At 41.7% G+C, this 19,654-nt stretch overlaps 1 protein-coding gene across 1 annotated transcript in view; it reads left to right on the forward strand.

The window, feature by feature from the left end:
• LOC142435539 (cullin-4B-like) overlaps positions 1–19,654 on the forward strand; it is a 194,953-nt gene that overhangs the window by 25,453 nt on the left and 149,846 nt on the right. The gene's annotated exons all lie outside the window — the stretch shown is intronic.

The following is a 19,654-nucleotide window of genomic DNA, read 5'->3' on the forward strand; positions in this document are numbered from 1 at the left end:
ACTAACCCCTCACCCTGAATCCTTGATAATTTATAAATAATTACTATTTTATCATATTTTACACCATCCAATGTATTCCTCACCCAGTTCTCCACCTCCTCCAGGGAGGAGGTTACAAGTAGACTTTGTCATCTGTTTCCCCTTTCTCCTTCACCCTCCCTCCACCTTCTCATTATCGCCACTGTTCTTGAGGGGCTCATCTGTCCTGGATTCCCTGTATTTCTAGTTCCTATCCATGCCAGTGTACATCTTCTGGTCCAGCTGGTTATGTAAAGTAGAATTGGGATCATGATAGTGGGCGGGGGAAGAGAAAGCATTCAAGAACGAGAGGAAAATTGTATGTTTCATCATTGCTGCACTGTACTCTGACTGGTTCGTCACCTCCCAATAAACCCTTCTGCAAGTGGATGTCTAATTTCCCCCAGATGGGCCCTGGGTTCCCACTCTGCACTCGCCCTCAATCACAATGCTATGTTTTTGTTTTTTTTTTTTGTCTTTGATGCCTGATACGTGATCCCTTCAATGCCTTGTCATCTCACAAGCTGGTGTGCATTTTCCATGTGGGCTTTGTTGTTTTTCAGTTAGATGGCCCCTTGTTTATCTTCCAGCCTATGGGGCCCCAGATTCTATATATTTTGACAACTGGGTGCCATCAGCTTTCTTCACTGCATTTGCCCATGCACCCACTTTGTCTTTAGGGTTCATGTCAGGGTTGTGCTTCTTCCATGTGGGCTTTGTTGTTTCTTAGTGAGATGGCCACCTGATTGTCTTCAAGCTGTTAAGACCCCTGATGCTGTATCATTTGATAGATGGGCACCATCAGCTTTGTTCGCAACTTTTGTTTTTGTATCCACTTTGTCCTCAGTGATCTAGTTGGGATAGGCCGGTGTGCTTCTTCTAAGTGGGTTTTGTTGTCTCAGCTAGATGGTTGCTTGTTTATCTTCAGGTCTTTTAAGACTTCAGGTGGTATATCATTCATTAGCTGGGCACTATCAGCTTTCTTTACTACATTTCTTTGTGCACCCATTGTCATCAGCGATTGTGCGAGGCAGGTGAGTATCTCAGACTGCCGAATTGTTAGAACAAAGTGTTCTTGTGACGAGGAAGTACTTGAGCAGGAGCCCACTGTCCATATGTTAAAACTTTACCTTTAAATATATGTACATAGATCTGTTCCCCTGTCATATATAAATATATTTACATCTTTATATGTCTGTATTTAAACCTCTATGACTACTCTTTGCCTCCTAGTTCTTTCCTCTGTTTCTTTGTAGTTTCCTCTTGTCCCACTATCGTGTTCTGCCTTCATTAGGGTTTTAGGAATTCCTCTCGATTACATTGCCCTTGATCCAGCCCTGCCAGACCTCCCACACCCTCCTTGAGACTGATTTTGGATCACTTGTTATTCCCTTGTCCATGGGCTTGTTAACACCCACTTCCTTTCCCCCGCTCCCCTACACCCATGACCCCCTGGAACTGTCATCCCGATGTTCTTTCTTCTGGCTTGTTTATTCCGTCTATCGATTCCAAGTAGACATGCTATGAAGTACAAACATTCTAATGCTTAAGGTTGTGTGTGTGGCTCAGCTTCAATGTTTTAGGCCCTTTATTTACCTGACTTCAAACAAAAAGCCATTTTTTGTGGGAAATTGTTAACTCTGTTTTTAGAAAACATAAGTATAGGCTTAAATTTTATTGGCACTATCCCATATTTCAATATTCATTCATCTTAAGAGTTTTACACTCACAGTCACATCAGTTTTAAGACATTTTATTCTTCTTTGGACATAGTGTAGTTATTTTGTTTTAATTGTTGCAAAAATTACTCAATAAAACCTTCTCTTCCTCAATAACTTCTATATGTATAACTCAGTGCCATTGATTATATTTTTTGTGCTGTGCATCCATTTTTATATCCTTTTCCAAATTATCCTTTCACCATTAACTTAAACTCAATTTACCCTAAGCAAAAAATTCTTCATCCTTTATCCATGGTAACCTTTAGTCAAATTTGGTTTCTTTCTTTTTTAGTAGTTTTCTTGATATTAATTTTACATACCATACACTTCCAAACTTAAATAATTTTAAAATCAGTTCTAGTGATCTGCCTGCTTCCACTTTTATTATCTGCTACCCAATTCTCCAACTTCATCACTGATAAATCATTGCATCAGTTATTGTCTCTATGTATCATTCCTTCTGTGCTTCATAAACTGTGGAACCTGACAGAAACAATTAAAAACAAGACAAAATAAAACAGAAGGAAGGAAAATACAAGTAAAATAAAAATAAAAGGTAAGAAAGAAAAGACCACTAGCCATATTAAGTAAGCCAGTGAGGCAATTTCTGTTGTGGGAAAAGTGAGAAATATTTAAGCCTTGAACAAATTCAGGTTCGGCCAAGAGACAGTTCAACTGCTTAAGTATCATATTATACCTTAGTTCCATCCACCGTAATCAAGTTTAAAGTAATCTCAGTCTAATTGTAAAGCTGTACCATTTCCTTGCCCATAGCCAGAGGGGATCTGGTAGAGGTGTAATCTGACAGGATATACACTGGAGATGGATTTTGGTTTTCCACTGCCCTCCATAGCCTTGTACAAATTGGGTGTTCACAGTTTAAACTCTGATAACAGTCCCATCGTCTTATTTAGATTTTATCATCTTTGGATCGCACTACTGACACCCCAATTAGAGGTGTTAAAAAAAACTGTTTGAATTCAAGCTTTTAAGACCCCAGACATTATTCCAGTTGGCAGTTGGGCACCATGTGCTTTCTTCCACTTTGCTGTAGCACCCTTATCTTCAGTGATCGCGTCATGAAGGGGAGTATTGAGCAGGACCATGTTATCTGAACTATTCTTAGACTGTGGTCAGAATTAAGTAGCTCAGTGTCCACCTGCTTGTCCATGGCTAGTTCATACCCTTTTAAAAAACACTCAACATCACTATTTTTTTTGTACCCAAGGCTATTCCATGCATATGCCTCTCACTTTGGTGTACCCTCTGAGAACTATTTAATTCCAGGAACCTGGCTTGGGAGCTCTTTTACCGCTATTTTACAAGAGCACCCTCATTTGGGACAATCAGATTTGTTGCTTTACTAGTCTTCTTAACATATCCCTCACTGTGAATACTGGCATTGGCTAATTTAACTGTGTGCTCTCTGAGGAAGCTTAACAATAGGCCTTTGCCTGAAGTTGTCAGCTGTTATTCTTTGTGTTTTTTTTTTCAAGAAAGAAGAGCATGTAGTTCGTTCAAAGACTGTTTGTTGGCCTTTAGGAATGTTTTCCAGTCCAGTCTGTTGGGGCACCACGCCCTGGCCCCAAAGTCCACTTTCAGCATTCCCTGGGGACCTTGCCACTCCATTCCCTTGCTGTTCCGCTGCACTCCCCCAGTGCTTTGCCTCGGTGTGGTGGGATCAGGTCAGGTGCAATTCCCACACTGTGTCTCCGGTGCTGTCCCCTGTATCGCCCTTAGTCACTGAGGGGCATCATGTCTCATAGTGGGGCCAGCCATGTTGTTCTCTCTGTGGACTGGCTGCTCTAATCAGGAACATCATCCTCACGACCTGGTGGGCCAGGCTGTGTTCCACTCTCTCCTCCTGCCCTTCATCTGCTCCCGTGTGCTCTGATCAGATATGTGCCTCTCATGGAGCTGCAGAGTCAATGTCATCCTTTGAAACAAATTCTTCTTGGGGGAGAGCTGTTATTCTTTGAACACCTCTGTTTCCATTGCCAATCATTGTTGCCTAGGATGGATGCACTGAATTGGGTAGGTAGTAGAATATGGAACAGTTAAGAATAACTGACTTCCTATTATTCCTACCATTCCTAGCTCAAGTTTTTTTTTAAATTCACCATTTGTTTAAACTCTTCAGTATCTAGAAATCTGAGATAATTGCTTTCATCTATTACTTGTAATACATACTAAAAGTAAACTCTTCCGTATTCATTTGTAATATCTTTATGTTCATTTCATTTTTAGCTTTAGAGAAGTTCATTTCAACTTCTCTCACTGTGTCTTCCAGCTGCATTTACTTTTCTATGTTAAAGAACAACTTTCAGAGTCTCTTCTAGTACACATTTCTCCATATCACAGGCTGTCAATGAGTCTTCTTCAATCCGTTTGTCACATTTTTCTTCATGTAATCTGGCTTCTCTTCATTATGTATTCAGCAAACAATTTGAATTAACTATGCTGAAATGTTAGAACCGTGATGGATACTACTTAGTATCCCCGTGTTCTGTTGAAACAACTGCTTATTAGTCTATGTATAAGTTCCACAGAAGCACAATAAATTGTTCTAAAATTTCCATTATTTGCAGTGCTGTCCATAGATTGTTGTGTTCCATGCTGTGGAATACCTTTTAATTGTCTATAAAATAATGAATAAACTTCTTTTTAGTGTTCTGTTTTCAGACAAGAGATATCTGATGTCAGCAGTAGTAACCCTTGGTCCACCACCTCTTCTGAATTCAGCATGACTTTTTGGCAGACAACTGCTCACGTACAGCTCTAACTGTTGTTAAACTCTGTTTAACATAATTTTAATTGAATTTATTACTAGTGTTAGTTTTCCATAAGTTTAAATTCTGTTTGGTTACCTTTATTTGAGATGGACACATATCTACATCTTTGAGAGTTTTTTGTCAGTTAAGACCAACATAGGCATGTTAGTGCTTTCTGTGCTTCTTAAGTTTGCTAAACTTCAGTTGCTATTTCATCAGTTCCTGGATCTTGGTGGTTTTTTTAAATTTAATTTAATTTAATTTTATTTTTTTAACAATTTATTGGGGCTGATACAATTCTTTTTACAGTTCATACATATACATACATCAATTGTATAAAGCACATCTGTACAGTCTTTGTCCTAATCATTTTTTTTCTCTTTTCTTCTTTTACATTTTGTTAGGGACTCAAACAACTCTTACCACAATCCATACATACACATACATCAATTGTATAAAGCACATCCATACATTCCCTGCCCCAATCATTCTCAAGGGATTTGCTCTCCACTTAAGCTCCTTGCATCAGGTCCTCTTTCCCCCCCCCCCTCCCCTTTCCCCCCTCCCTCATATGTCCTTGGTAATTTATACCTCGTTATTTTGTCATATCTTGCCCTACCCGGGGTCTCCCTTCCCCCCTTCTCTGCTGTCCCTCTCCCAGGGAAGAGGTCACATGTGGATCCTTGTAATCAGTTCCCCCTTTCGAACCCACTCACCCACCACTCTCCCAGCATCGTCCCTCACACCCTTGGTCCTGAAGGTATCATCCACCCTGGATTCCCTGTACCTCCAACCCTCATATGTACCAGTGTACAGCCTCTGTCCTATCCAGCCCTGCAAGGTAGAATTCGGATCATGGTAGTTGGGGGGAGGAAGCATCCAGGATCTGGGGGAAAGCTGTGTTCTTCATCGATACTACCTCACACCCTAATTAACCCATCTCCTCTCCTAAGCCCCTCTATGAGGGGATCTCCATTGGCCGACACTTGGGCCTTGGGTCTCCACTCTGCACTTCCCCCTTCATTTAATATAATATATATATACACATACATATATACATATACACATATATACACATACATACACCCACTTATATCTTTTTTTTTTGCATGATGCCTTATATCTGGTCCCTTGGGCACCTCGTGATCACACTGGCCGGTGTGCTTCTTCCATGTGGGCTTATTTGCTTCTGAGCTAGATGGCCGCTTGTTCACCTTCAAACCTTTAAGAACCCAGACACTATCTCTTTTGATAGCCGGGCACCATCAGGTTTCTTCACCACATTTGCTTGTGCACCCATTTGTCTTCAGCGATCCTATCATGGAGGTGTGCAGTCAATGATATGATTTTTTGTTCTTTGATGCCTGGTAACTGATCCCTTTGGGACCACTCGATCACACAGGCTGGTGTGTTCTTCCATGTGGACTTTGTTGCTTCTGAGCTAGATGGCCGCTTGTTTATCTTCAAGCCTTTAAGACCCCAGTCACTATCTCTTTTGATAGCCGGGCACCATCAGCTTTCTTCACCACATTTACTTGTTCACCCATTTTGGCTCCAGCTGTTGTGTCGGGAGAGTGAGCATCATGGAGTTCCAATTTATTAAAAGAAGGTATTCATGCATAGAGGGAGTGTTTGAGTAGAGGCCCAAGGTCCTTCCGCCACCTTAATACTTGACCTATAAATATAGACACAAAGATCTATTTCCCCAACCTCCTATATATATTTGCATGTACATGTCTTTGTCTAGACCTCCATGAATGCCCTTTGACTCCTAGCTCTTTCCTCCATCTCCCTTGACCTTCCTCCTGCCCTACTACCATGCTTCATCGCCACCTGAGCTAGAGTATACCTCTTCTCTAAGCAACCTTACCCTTGATCATTTCCCACCAGGCCTGCCACTCCCCCTTCTCTACCATTTGGGGTCCCATGTTTTTCCCTTGTCCCTGGGTTTGTTAACACCACTTCCTTACCCCCACTACCCCCCCCACCCCAAGTCCCCCCGGAACTGTCGGTCCCATTGTTTTTCATCCAGATAGTTCATCCAGCCTGTCCTATTCAGACAGACCTGTGGAGTCACTAACATGCACAAAAACTAGACAGAGGAACACAAAGCAACAGTATACAACCAGACAACAAAACAACCAAAACAAACCACTGAAAAAGAACAGAACAAAACAGTTCACAAGAGAAAAGCTTGTAGTTAGTTCAGGGATCTTTGCTGGCCCTTAGGAGCGTTTTCCAGTCCAGGCTGTTGGGGCACCACGCCCTGGCCCCAAAGTCCACTTTCAGCATTCCCTGGGGACCTTGCCCCTCCATTCCCTTGCTGTTCCGCTGCACTCCCCCAGTGGTTTGCCTGGGTGTGGTGGGATCAGGTCAGGTGCAATTCCCACACTGTGTCTCCGTTGCTGTCCCCTGTATCGCCCTTAGTCACTGAGGGGCATCATGTCTCATAGTAGGGCCAGCCATGTTGTTCTCTCTGTGGACTGGGTGCTCTACTCAGGAACATCATCATCACGGCCTGGTGGGCCAGGCTGTGGTCCACTCTCTCCTCCTGCCCCTTCATCTGCTCCCGTGTGCTCTGATCAAATATGTCCATCTCCCATAGCTGCAGAGTCAATGTCGTCCTTTGGAACAAATTCTTTTCGGGGGAGGGGCAGGAATCCACTTAATTTATGGTGCTGGGGCCAGCCTCCCAGACCTCTCCACCGGTTCCCTCCTCCACGCCGGGATATTGCATTCACACCTTGCGACACTGGGTTGAAGTCTGGTCCCACTTTCCCTGTGGGGATATAAACCATACCCCCCCCCCCTTTGGGTGGATTAATGCCCCATTTCTGTCATGCTCATTGTACTTACCTCAGGGGACTCATGTTGTACCTGTCCCTTTGGGTCTGGCTTACCTCGCTTAACATAATTCCTTCCAGCTCTTCCCATGAAATAACGTGTTTCATGTGCTCATCGGTGCTTTTTAGTGCTGCATAATACACCATTGTGTGTATGTGCCAAAGTTTGCTAATCCACTAGTCTATCGATGGAAACTTAGGCTGTTTCCAAGTCTTTGCTATTGTGAATTGTGCCGCAATAAACATTGGAGCGCATATGACTGGTCGTGTTTTATTTGCTGCTTCAAACGGGTATATGCCCAGTAGAGGGATGGCTGGGTCGAAATGTAGATCAATTTCCATTTTCTTTAGGTATCGCCAGATTGCTTTCCACAGTGTCTGTACAAATCTGCACGACCACCAGCAGTGGAGGAGGGTTCCTACTTCACCACAGCCCCTCCAACACTTGTTGCTCTCTGATTTACTGATCTGGGCTAGCCTCAGGGGTGTTAGGTGGTATCTCATTGTTGTTTTGATTTGCATTTCTCTTATGGCAAGGGACTTCGAGCACTTTCTCATATATTTATTGGCCATATTGATCTCCTCTCTAGTGAAAGTTCTTCTCATTTCTTTTGCCCACTTCCTTAGGGGGTTAACTGTTTTCCTCTTTTTGCAGGTCATGATGGTGTTGTAGATTTTAGTAATGAGCCCTTTGTCTGACGTGTCATTACTAAAAATCCTCTCCCAGTCTGTGGGTTGCCTTGTCACCCTCTTGGCAAAGTCTTTCGAGGTGCACAGGTGTTTTATTCTTTTTAGATCCCATTTGTCGATTTCCAGATCACCTGTGTGTGTCCCCTTCCCTGTTGCAGTGAGCCTATGTGCTCCCTGGGCCAGTGCTCTGAGATTAGTCCCGATTCCCTCCTTAATGGTCCTGATGGTTTGGGGTTTGACTTCTAGATCTGTGATCCACCTTGAGTGTATTCTTTGCATGGGGTGAGGTAGACGTCTTGTTTCAACTTTCTACATGTGGATATCCATTGTTTTCCAGCACCACTTATTAAAGAGGGCATCTGCTTCCCACTTGACGTTTTTGGGACCCTTGTCGAAGATCAGTTGTCTATATGCTGATGATTTTACTCCTGGGCTTTCTATTCTTTTCCACTGGTCTGAGTGTCTATCATTGTGCCAGTACCATGCTGTTTTGACCACTGTAGCTGTGTAGTAGGCATTGAAATCAGGTAGGGCGAGTCCTCCAATTGTGTCCTTCTTCTTGAGGAGTTCTCTGCTAATTCTGGGTTTCTTCCCTCTCCATATGAAGTTGGTGGTCAGTTTTTCCAATTCTTTGAAGAAGGTTGATGGTAATTGGATTGGTATAGCATTGAACTTGTAGAGTGCTTTAGGAAGAACTATCATCTTTACTATGTTCAGCCTACCTAACCATGAGCAGGGGAGGGTCATCCATTTTTGAAGATCACTTTTGGTTTCCTGTAATAGGGTTTTATAATTATGCTTATAAAGGTCTTTAGTATTTTTTGTTAAATATATTCCTAGGTATTTCAGTTTGTTCTTGGCTACTGTGAAGGGTACTTCCCTCTTAATCGCCTCTTCCATGGCCCTGTCCGATGTGTATAGAAACCCTACCGACTTCTGTTTATTGATCTTGTATCCTGCTGCTCTTCCGTATTCCTCTATTGCTGTAAGTATTCCAACTGTGGAGTTTTGGGGGTCTTCAATGTATAGGATCATGTCATCTGCAAATAACGATAGTTTCACCTCCTCCTCTCCCAACTGGATCCCTTTGATGTCCTTCCGCTGTCTTATGTTGTTAGCCAGAACCTCCAAAACGATATTGAATAGAAGAGGGGACAGGGGGCATCCTTGTCTTGTACCCTTTTTCAGTGGTATTGTTCTTGTCTTTTCTCCATTGACTATGATGTTGGCTGTTGGTCTTTCATAGATAGCTTGTATGAGCTTGAGGAACTTACCTTCCAATCCTATCTTCATGAGTGTTTTGATTAGGAATGGATGCTGGATGTTGTCAAATGCTTTTTGTGCATCTATGGATATTATCATATGGTTTTTATCCTTTTTCTTCTCGATGTGGTGTACGATATTGATGGATTTTCGGATGTTAAACCGTCCCTGCATCGCTGGGATGAATCCTACTTGGTGGTGGTGAATGATATGTTTGATGTTCCTTTGTATTCTATTGGCCAATATTTTGTTAAGGATTTTTGCATCTATGTTCATTAGAGATATTGGTCTATAATTCTCTACACCTGTGGGGTCTTTTCCCTGTTTGGGTATCAAAGTAATGCTGGCTTCGTAAAATGAGTTTGGGAGCTTGCCGTTCTTTTCTATGTTCTGGAATACTTTGTGGAGGATCGGTGTCAGCTCTTCCCTGAATGTTTGGTAAAATTCTGCTGTGTAGCCATCTGGCCCTGGGGCCTTTTTCCTTGGTAGGTTTTTGATGACACTCTCTATTTCTTCATTCGCTATGGGTTTGTTGAGGTTCTTGATCTCTGTCTCAGATAATCTAGGGATAGATTGTTTTTCTAAGTATTTATCCATGTCTTCCAGGTTTCTGAATTCATTAGAATACAAACCTTCATAGTACTTTGTGATTATCCTTTTTATCTCATTGGGGTCTGTTGTTATTGCCCCCGATTCATCCCTCATCCTGGCTATTGATGATTATTCCTTTCTATCTTTGATAAGCTTTGCCAGAGGAGTGTCAATTTTATTAATTCGTTCATAAAACCAGCTTCTAGTTGCGTTAATCCTTTGCATTGTTCTTTTGTCTTCCCACTGGTTTAACTCCGCCCTGATTTTTATTATTTCTTTTCTCTTGCTATTGGAGTGGTAGTTCTATTGACTCCGTTCTAGTTGTTGGAGGTTTTGTGTTAACATATCTGTCATACGCCTTTCTTCTTTTTTCATGTATGCATTCAGTGATATCAAGCTACCTCTGATAACTGCCTTTGCAGTGTCTCATAAGTTTTGATATGTTGTATGCTCGTTCTCATTAGTTTCTAGAAATTTCCTGATATCCTCTCTGATCTGGACCTTAACCCATTCATGTCGCAGGAGATCGTTGTTTATTCTCCAATTGGTGGCCCTTGCTTTTCTGGGTGCCCTCCTATTAATCTCCAGCTTTATGGCATGGTGGTCTGAGAAAGACGTCTGGATAATATCTATGTGTTTGAATTTACTCAGGCTGGCCTTGTGCCCCAGCATGTGATCTATTCTTGAGAAAGATCCGTGTGGATTGGAGAAGAATGTGAAACCTTTGGCTCTTGGATGAAAGGCTCTATAGATGTCTATCAGGCCCTGTTGCCTAATTACATTGTTTAGCTCTCTGGCCTCTTTGTTGAGCTTCTTTCCCTGTGACCTGTCTTTCTCTGATAGTGGAGTGTTGAAGTCCCCCACTATTATTGTTGTTTCCGTGATTTCTTCTGTCATTTTTTTAATAGTTTGTTTGACTAAGTTTGCCGCACCATTATTAGGTGCGTAAATATTCAGTATGCTTATTGCTTCCTGGTTTACTGAGCCTTTGAGCATTATGTAATGTCCCTCTTTGTCTCTTTTTATGTTTTGGATCTTGAGATTTTGTCGGAGATTAAGATAGCCACTCCTGCCTTCTTGGAGTTACCATTTGCTTGGTAAACTTTCTGCCAGCCCTTTATTCTCAGCATATGCTTGTCTGCTTGCTTAAGGTGTGTCTCTTGCAGGCAGCAGATTGATGGGTTATGTTTTCTAATCCAATCCTCCAGCCTCTTTCTTTTAACATATGAATTGAGCCCATTTGTATTCAAAGTGATTATTACAATCTCTGGCTTCATGGTTGCCATATTCTGGTTTGTGTTTTGGGTCTTTGCCTATCTTCCTTCATATCAGTGTACTGCGTTTGATTGGAGGGTTTCTATCCTGTCCTCTTTTCCATCTGAGACCGTGTTGTCCTGGTAAGTGTTGCTGGCATGTTGACTTCTAGATGGAGATGGGCTATATGGTGGTCTTCTGGTGGTTCTAGTTGGAGCTTGATCTTCTGGCCATAGTGAGTCAGCCAGTATGTTCTGCAGGGTCGGGTGACTTGCAGTATATTTTTTGAGTTCTTCCTTGTCCTGGAAGACCCTTATCTTACCCTCTATCTTAATGGATAACTTGGCAGGGTATAGGATTCTGGGGGAGGCATTTTTATCTTTCAGGTTTTGGAAGATGTTGCTCCATTCTCTCCTCCTCTTCATGGTTTCTGCTGATAAGTCTGAGCATATTCTTACCTGCGCTCCTTTGTATGTGACTGTCTTCCTTTCTCTTGATGCTCGTAAAATTTTCTCTTTTTCCTCTAAGTTGGATAATTTTACAGTTATATGCCTTGGCGTGTTCTTCTTGGTGTTTAGCTTAGTCGGCGTCCTCTCTGCTTTCTGTATGAGAGTCGGATTCTCCTTTGTTAGGTTGGGGAAATTTTCTTCCAGGAATTCCTTTGCTATCTTGGCGGTCGATTTGTGTGTTATGTTGTCTTCCGGTAGACCGATTATTCGAATATTATTCCTCTTCATAGCATCTGTCATTGATCTCAGGCTGTCTTCTGTTTCTTTAATTTTCCTATCTGATTGTTTTTCTCGCTTGCTTCGTTTGGTTTGAGCGTCCTCGAGTTCACTGATACGGTTCTCAGCCTCCTCAAGCCTAGATATAGCTTCTGTGACCTTTTGTGTGGCCTCTGCTACCTCCTCTGTTAGTTTCTGCAGTTCCTTTTGGTGGATAGTATTCATCCCCTCTATTGTGGACTTCATCCCCTCTATTGTGCATTTCATCCCTTCTATCGTTGCATCCTTATTTTGGTTTGCTTCTCTTAGCTCCTGTATTACTGCAAGCAGAGTTCTGAAGATTTCCTTTTGTGGCTGATCTATATCTGTTTCTTCTATGAGTGACGTTAGGTCTGTTAAAGTGCCTCGTTTCTCTGATTTTTTTGTTGGGAGTGATGTGGTCTGTTGATTTTTCCTTGATCCTTTCATAGGCCCCATGCTTCTGGGAGATAGGAGTAACCTTATTGTGTGGAGGCTCAGGCCACTGTGCCGTCTCCTGGGGTGGCTGGGGCGGGCTGCGGCAGGCTTAGGGCTGGCACTGGGGACCCAACAGGGCCCCAGGTGGTGAGAGCTGGCTGGAGCTCACTGACGGCTCCTCAGGGACTGCAAAGCCGAGACCCAGGCTCCACTGCAGGTGGAATGTTTGATCTGCCCGGGCTGTGAGCGGGCGCGGGGAGGCCCCTTGGATAGCTGCGCAGGCAGCTGCGGGACACTGCAGGGAACAATGGTGTTCGCTCTCCGCCCTTTTGGCGCGAAACCGCAGGGGGTAATGGCGCCGGCAACGGAGGCTTGGTGCGAAACCGCAGGGGGCAATGGCGCCCTTCCTCTGCTCAGAGTCGCGGCCGCCGGGGTCCCCGCAGCACCCTGGGGAGGGCACCTACTCTTGTGCCTTGCGCAGGTAGGGGCCCTTGGTGGGCAGACTCAGCAGTGCGGGGCCCGGCGCTCTGCGGAAGCTCAGGGTCAGGGACAGGCGCGGGTTGGGCTATGGCTCCTGTTGGCGGGAAGTGCTCAGCGCAGTGTCCCCGCCAGGAGTGGAGCTGGCGCTAGGCTGCCAGGGGCTGGCGGGGGCGGGCGGGGGTGGGAGGCCGGCGCACGGAGGGCAGGTGGAGAGGTCTGCGGCAGCGGTGCGGGTGGATGGTCCCCCGTGGGGGTCGCCAGACAACCCGTGGTCCGCTCCCCTGAGCTTGGATGAATGGATGGAGGGACGTGGGCCCGAGGGCAGATCGCTGCCCTGCGGGGAGAGGGGAACTGCGGGAGAGGAAAGCTTCTCTCCCAGTGGGGATCTGCGAGTGGGGAGTGAGACTCTGGAGTAGGGGAGCGTGACCTGCTGCGCCTGTCTAGGCAGGGCAAGCAAGCGGCTCTGGGCTGGCGTTCGGTTTGGGGATGGAGCCTCGGCCGGTCGCCAGCGAGCTCACGGCAGCTTAGTGGCCAGAGATGTCCCACTAGTCCGGTCCTCTTTCACCTAGACCCCTGCTCCGGACAAATACGTGGGGTAGGACTGGGGAGCTGTCCCAGGGGGATATTTCACTCACCAGACTTACTATTCAGCTACCTGGTCGCCAATCCCGCTTTGTTTGGAGGAGCTCTCAGAGTATGCCGGTGTCCCTGTCGGCCATCTTCCCTGATTCCCCCGGTGTTTTTTTTTTTTAACAGTGCTTTAAATGCAGTTTGGATTTCTCCAGTACTATCATATGTTGTTTATCTTTAGTACTAAAATATACTTGATCATATGCTACCTCTTAAAATAGTTGACTATTGACCATTTTTTGTTTTGTGAATACAGTGACTCTGTATTCTGTTTTTTTTTTTTAATGTTTCCTGTACCATTCAAATTTGCCCACAGAAATTCATTATTTTAACCTGAGGCTTAATTTTTGTCCCTTCAGTTATTTCAGCTTGAGATATGCTTAGTGTATTCTCTTTTAATTTTCTAACTTTAGATATTTGTATGCTTCAGCATATACTTTTTTTAGAATTCCTTTGAAAATTTTAACTCTTACTGTTTTCTTTCCTTTTTTTGCCCTTTTGCTTCAACTATGATGTTTTTGATGTAATTCCACCCACTCACCTGGTCAGTTATATTCTTGAGATAGTCTCTTACATCAGATGAAATTTACTCAATGTTACATTTTGACTTTTGCTAAAGTGTTTTAATTTCCTTCAGTGTGAACCTGGGCTTTTATGTAACCAGATGTTGGTTTGTTTAGTTCTTCCCTTATTTTGGCTGATGATATTGAGCTGCTCCATCATCCCTTTTCACATGTACAGTTAGTTTGATTCCTGCACAGTTCATCAGTTGAAGTTCACATTTGTAAACTCTGGTTTATGTTGTTGAAAAGAGTTATTTGGAGTGAGTAAGCCATTTATCTGCAAAATTCAGTTCTGTGTTTACCATTATTTCTATCATCAAGGCCATCTTTTCCAAATCCTTTCTGTCCCAAATTTTGCAGTCAAATCACCAGTAATTATCAAAAGCATATTCATTACACATCTAATAAAGTTTATACTGCAGAATTTGGCTTCTATAACTTCATTACCTTTGGCTTTCATGTTTGGTACAACTCTAAATAACTGGTATTCCTTTATTATGCTTCAAGATCCTGCAGTGTTCCTTTTGCCATTTCTTTTTTTTTAGTTTTTCAACTTTTGTGAATTCAGTAAGGGTTTCTATTTTAGACCACCATTTTGATATTCAACAATTTATCAAACCTCTCCAAAGCTTTCTTTGTTTCTCTTTGCTTCTCTTCCTCTTCTGGAATTATCTTCTCCTTCATCATAGCTAAATATTTCCCTGCTTATCCTAGATTATTGCTTTTATTCTCTATATTTTTCATCCCACGCATTGACATCAGAGTCTGTTCTTTTTAGTGTGAACAGCCTTCATCTTGATTTTTTTAATATAAGAATGGTCTCATATAATATTTTTCTCTTTATGTGTGACCAACCTCAATCAGCAAAATGTCCTCAAAGTCTATGTCATGAAGTACTTCAGTTTCATTATTTTTACGTAATGATATAGCTTAAGTTTATTGTGCCAACCTGGCCAATAAACACATGTGGGGTTAATTAAAGGGTGGAGAGATAAATGGCTCATTGAACCTTGCCTTTCTAGTTCTCCGGTCTCTTGCTTTGTGACGGTCTAACCAGGGTGCAGCTGACTTACCCAATTCAGGCAAGGCTCACTTTCTGCAAGACATGCCCAAGGAGAAGCCACCTGGACCTACCCCAGTGCAGCCCTAGGTGCTGTAGCAGTCGTGTGGAGACCCATGCCAGTGATGAGATGCTTACATGTTCACTGACTTGGCTTTCCTCCTGCAGTTGGCATCATTGCATGTGTTTTGTTAAGATGGAGGAGGACTTTGTGGATTGGTATTGGACATATAGGTTACTGTTGGATTTGTGGGCTTCGGCAGCACTGGCTTGGGATATTGTCTTGATGTGCACTTAACCTTTATATACAACTTACTTATACATGAGTTTCTGTGTATTTCGTTCTCTAATGTACCCAGACTAATACACACATCATTCAATTTACATACCTACCAAAGTTTATACTTTTTTTCCATTGTAATGATGGGCTGATAGGGGTTATTTCCATCTTACTTTTAAAAATGATGCTGCTGTGAACACAGGTGTTGCTCAGTCCCTTTTCAATTTGTAGTTTGTGGCACAATAAACAAGGTTATTGACCAAACCACAATGACCAACTAGTTTATTTAAGCTTGATATGGTATAAAACTGTAGACCTTATCTATTTTCTTTCATTTTTGATGGTTTCTAATTTTCCAAGTTAATATTTTGATCAGTAATTATGTTCTGAATCACTGCTATCCTTAGAGGGTTTAGTGAATAATTCTTCTGAAGTGGACAGGCTATTTGGTCTGTTCTCAGTGTCGAAGCTCTGCATAAACCTGTTTTAACTTCGTGTGACCCTGCTGGTATTTGAGATACTAGTGAAATAGCTTTTGGTATCATCACAGCAACACCCAGACCACCACAGTAGAAGCAACTGACAGACAAGTGGTAGAATGCTCCTTCGAGGTAAGTATGGTGAGACTTTGTCTTGCACACTTTGCACATAGTAATAGGAGAGACCAGTACCTGGAGAAAGATAAAATGGTTGGTAAATCAGAGGGCATATGAGAAAGGGAAGTCTCTTGAAGAGATGGATTGACATGACCTAGTAGCTGCAGTGGTGAGCACAAACATAAGACAGTTGTGAAGATAATAGCATCGGGTTTTGTGGGTTTTTTTTCCATTTGTCTTTTTAAAATACCATTTAAAATAATTTAATTATAATTATTAATACTTATTTCATCGCTTTGTTATTTATTCTGCAGCTTTAAGCTTAGAATTGTACCTCTTGTTCCTTGAATTATAAAGCTAGCTTGCTGATTTAAAATTTATTTTTTAAATTATTATTATTTTTTTTAACCTTTTATTAGGGACTCATACAACTCTTATAACAATCCATACATGTACATACATCAAGTGTATAAAGCACATCTATACATTCTTTGCCCTAAGTTTCTTTTTTAATGCAAGACTATTAAAATTTTCTGCATAAGTTTTCATTTTCATTTATATTAAAATATTTTAATTTTGAATTGGTGAAGTATTGGGGGAAGGAGGGCCCCCCCACAAATCATCATTTGTCTGGTAGGTTCAATTGTATGGTGATAATAAGTAAAGATTGTAGTGAAGTCATAGAGCACATGAGAGATAGAAGAGAGATTGAAATGATGGGAGTCAGACACATTTCATGGTAGCAAGCTCACCTCAGCCCTGCTTGGTGCCCCACATGGAGAGAGCTCGAGAGCAGGAGAGCTCAACTTTATTGCTAAGGGTTATAACCACTTAGGGGGATGTGATTACAGGTAACCACACATCACAGGAAGAGAAAGTACAATAGGCATACACACCATAGGAAGGCGATGTATGATAGGCATAAGTGTGACAGGAAGGGGATGAGCTAGGGATATGCACAGAGGAATGGGAGGGACTAGAGTTGTACATGTAACAAGATGGGCAGACCCTAGACTCATGATGGTGACCTAACCTTGGTCACCCTTGGGTGGGCTTTACCTCTCAGGGGTCTCCTATAAGGAAATAGTCAACTACTATCCTTATCAGTAGGGAGTGAATCCTACTTGTTGTGGGATAAACAGTGATGACCTCTTGTTCTAGATGGCTGACAACTTGGGAGAAATCTTTGTTTCCCACAGTGAAGGTATAAGTGTAGATAAATTTTCTGTTCAACAATTCATACACCTTTGTCTTCTGTCATAAATTTCAATTCCGTTTGAAGTATACCCCACTCCCACCTGAATAATGTTTCTATTCAGATTCCTTTTCTAACTACTCTAGGATAAAAGCTGCCTTTTTGCTTAAATACAGTATATATTCTAAGGCGTACATCCATAGTTTTACTTTCAGGTAAGGAAGTCTAATGAATCAGGGGATCTTTGTCCACTGAAGAATATGCAGAAATGATACTTAGATTATAAAAGGCCTGGGCAAATTTATTCTTGTTTTCAGAGTGAAGGGAGTGATGATTACTCCTTAGAAATAGGCTGCCTTTCGTAGCAGATGTAAGGAAGGATTAAAAACAAACAGATAAACAAATTTTATTGTAAATTTGATGAGGCATTTCAGATAGATGGCCATTTTAAAATCCAGCAACATATCAACCATCCTAATGACTTGTCCTGTTTTCTTACCCCCATCTCACACTTGTTGAATATTATTCCCTCTTCACCCAAGTTAATACATGTCTTTCCTCTTTTCTCTACCTCCCACCATGTGTAACCATAAAAGTCTATATATTTTAGTGTGAAAGGCTTTTTTATTGCTTTTTATACAGTGGTCTCATAAAATACAAGTTAAGGTTGACTAATTTCACTCAGCATAATGGCCCCTAAGACCATCTATGTGAAGGAATGTTTCATATTCCACTTTGTGTACGTACCAAAGTTTATTATCCATTCTTATACTGATGAGCAATTGTTTTCGTTTTATTGCTGCCCTGAGTACTACTTCTGTGAATACAGGTATCCATAAATCTGTTTGTGGTATGTTTCTTAATTCTTTAGAGTATGTACCAAGTAGAGTTACCACTCGTTTGTCAGTTTGTTGTACTGTGGTGACTTGTGTGTTGTTGTGGTGCTGAAAGTTTTGTCAGTGGTACTTAATATACCAGCAGGGTCGTTCAGAGTGAACAGGTTTCAAGGGAGTTTCGGGACAAAGAACAGATTACTAGAGAGAATTGGCTTTCCACGCTGGAGGAAATAGTCACTGAAAACCTTAGGCATAGCATGGAACTTTTTCAGATACAAAACACTTAATGTATGAGGCTGAACATTGTCAGACCTAGTGCCAGAAGGTGTGCCCCTCAGTTCAGAAGGCATCCAAAATAAATTAGAGTCTACCATGGTGATGTGAATGGAATGAAGCCTGTGGATGAAAGCCTTTTGGCATCTTCATTTGTCAATGAGGCATAACTCAAAAAGAGAATAATACATCACTACAAACATCTATGAATAATTAGAACTTGAACTGTATACAGTATTAAAGGAAAATTGGAAGCCATAAAAAATTAAAAGAAATTGCTTAAAGATCAATATTCTGGGGTTAGTGAACTGACCATTTTGAATGAGAAAATCATATTGTTTGCCAATCACAAGGATATATTCAGGAGGAATTGGCTTGCATATAGTGTCAAAAGGACATTTTAAAATCTATCTTGAAGTACAATACATACAATAAACATACAATACAGATGCACTGATAATTTTTGACAATTGGGATGTAAAAGTTGGAAATAGAAAGGGTCAGTAGTTGGAAAAAATGATCTTGAGGCTAGAAATGAACCTAGAAATTGCATGGTAGAATTTTGGAAACCAACATCTTGTTCACAACAGCACAGATGGTGACTATAAACATGGAGTCTCCAGGTGGAATACACAGAAATTGAATTGCTTTGATTTTGTGGAAAGAGACAAAGAAATTCATTATTAGAAGCTAAAATCATACCAGGGACTGACTCTGGAACAGGTAATCAATTGCTCATAGGTAAGTTCAGAATAAAGTTGAAGGAAAAAGTCCATGACAATCAAAATATGGTCTTGTCTCTGTCCCATTCGAATTTTGAAAACATCACATGAACACTTTTGACATATTGAACAAGAATGACATAAAACCAGAGTGCTGTGGTGTGACGTAAAGAGCATTACAGATGAAAAGAGCAAAAGTTCGTTAAAAAGATAGGAAAGAAAAGATTAAACTGGATGTCAGGAGAGACTGGAACCTGCTCTTAATCAAAGGGTAGCTAAAGAAAATGGAGGAAAGAGTGAAATAGAAGAGCTGAATAGAAAATTTCAAAGGGCAGCTCAAGAAGACAATGCATCAAATGTGCAAGGATTTAGAGTTAGAAAATTAAAAGGGAAGAACATGCTCCGTAAATCTATAAGTGAAAGACCTAAAAAAATCAAGTCGAGTTAAATATTGAAATATTATATAGGAAAACCATTGAATGATTCAGAAAATATCCAAAGGAGATAGGAAGAATACAGTTATTGGACCAAAAGAAGTAGTTGACATTCCATCATTTCAGGTGGTAGCCTATGAATATTAATCAAGGGTTCTGAAGGAAGTAAATTCAAGCCACACTGAATGCATTAGCCAAACAAACTTCAAATGAGGGAATATCAAATGAAATATGACAACAAACTGATGAAGGA

The sequence above is a fragment of the Tenrec ecaudatus genome, chromosome Y, assembly GCF_050624435.1.
Source record: "Tenrec ecaudatus isolate mTenEca1 chromosome Y, mTenEca1.hap1, whole genome shotgun sequence".
Classification (NCBI taxonomy): Eukaryota; Metazoa; Chordata; class Mammalia; order Afrosoricida; family Tenrecidae; genus Tenrec; species Tenrec ecaudatus.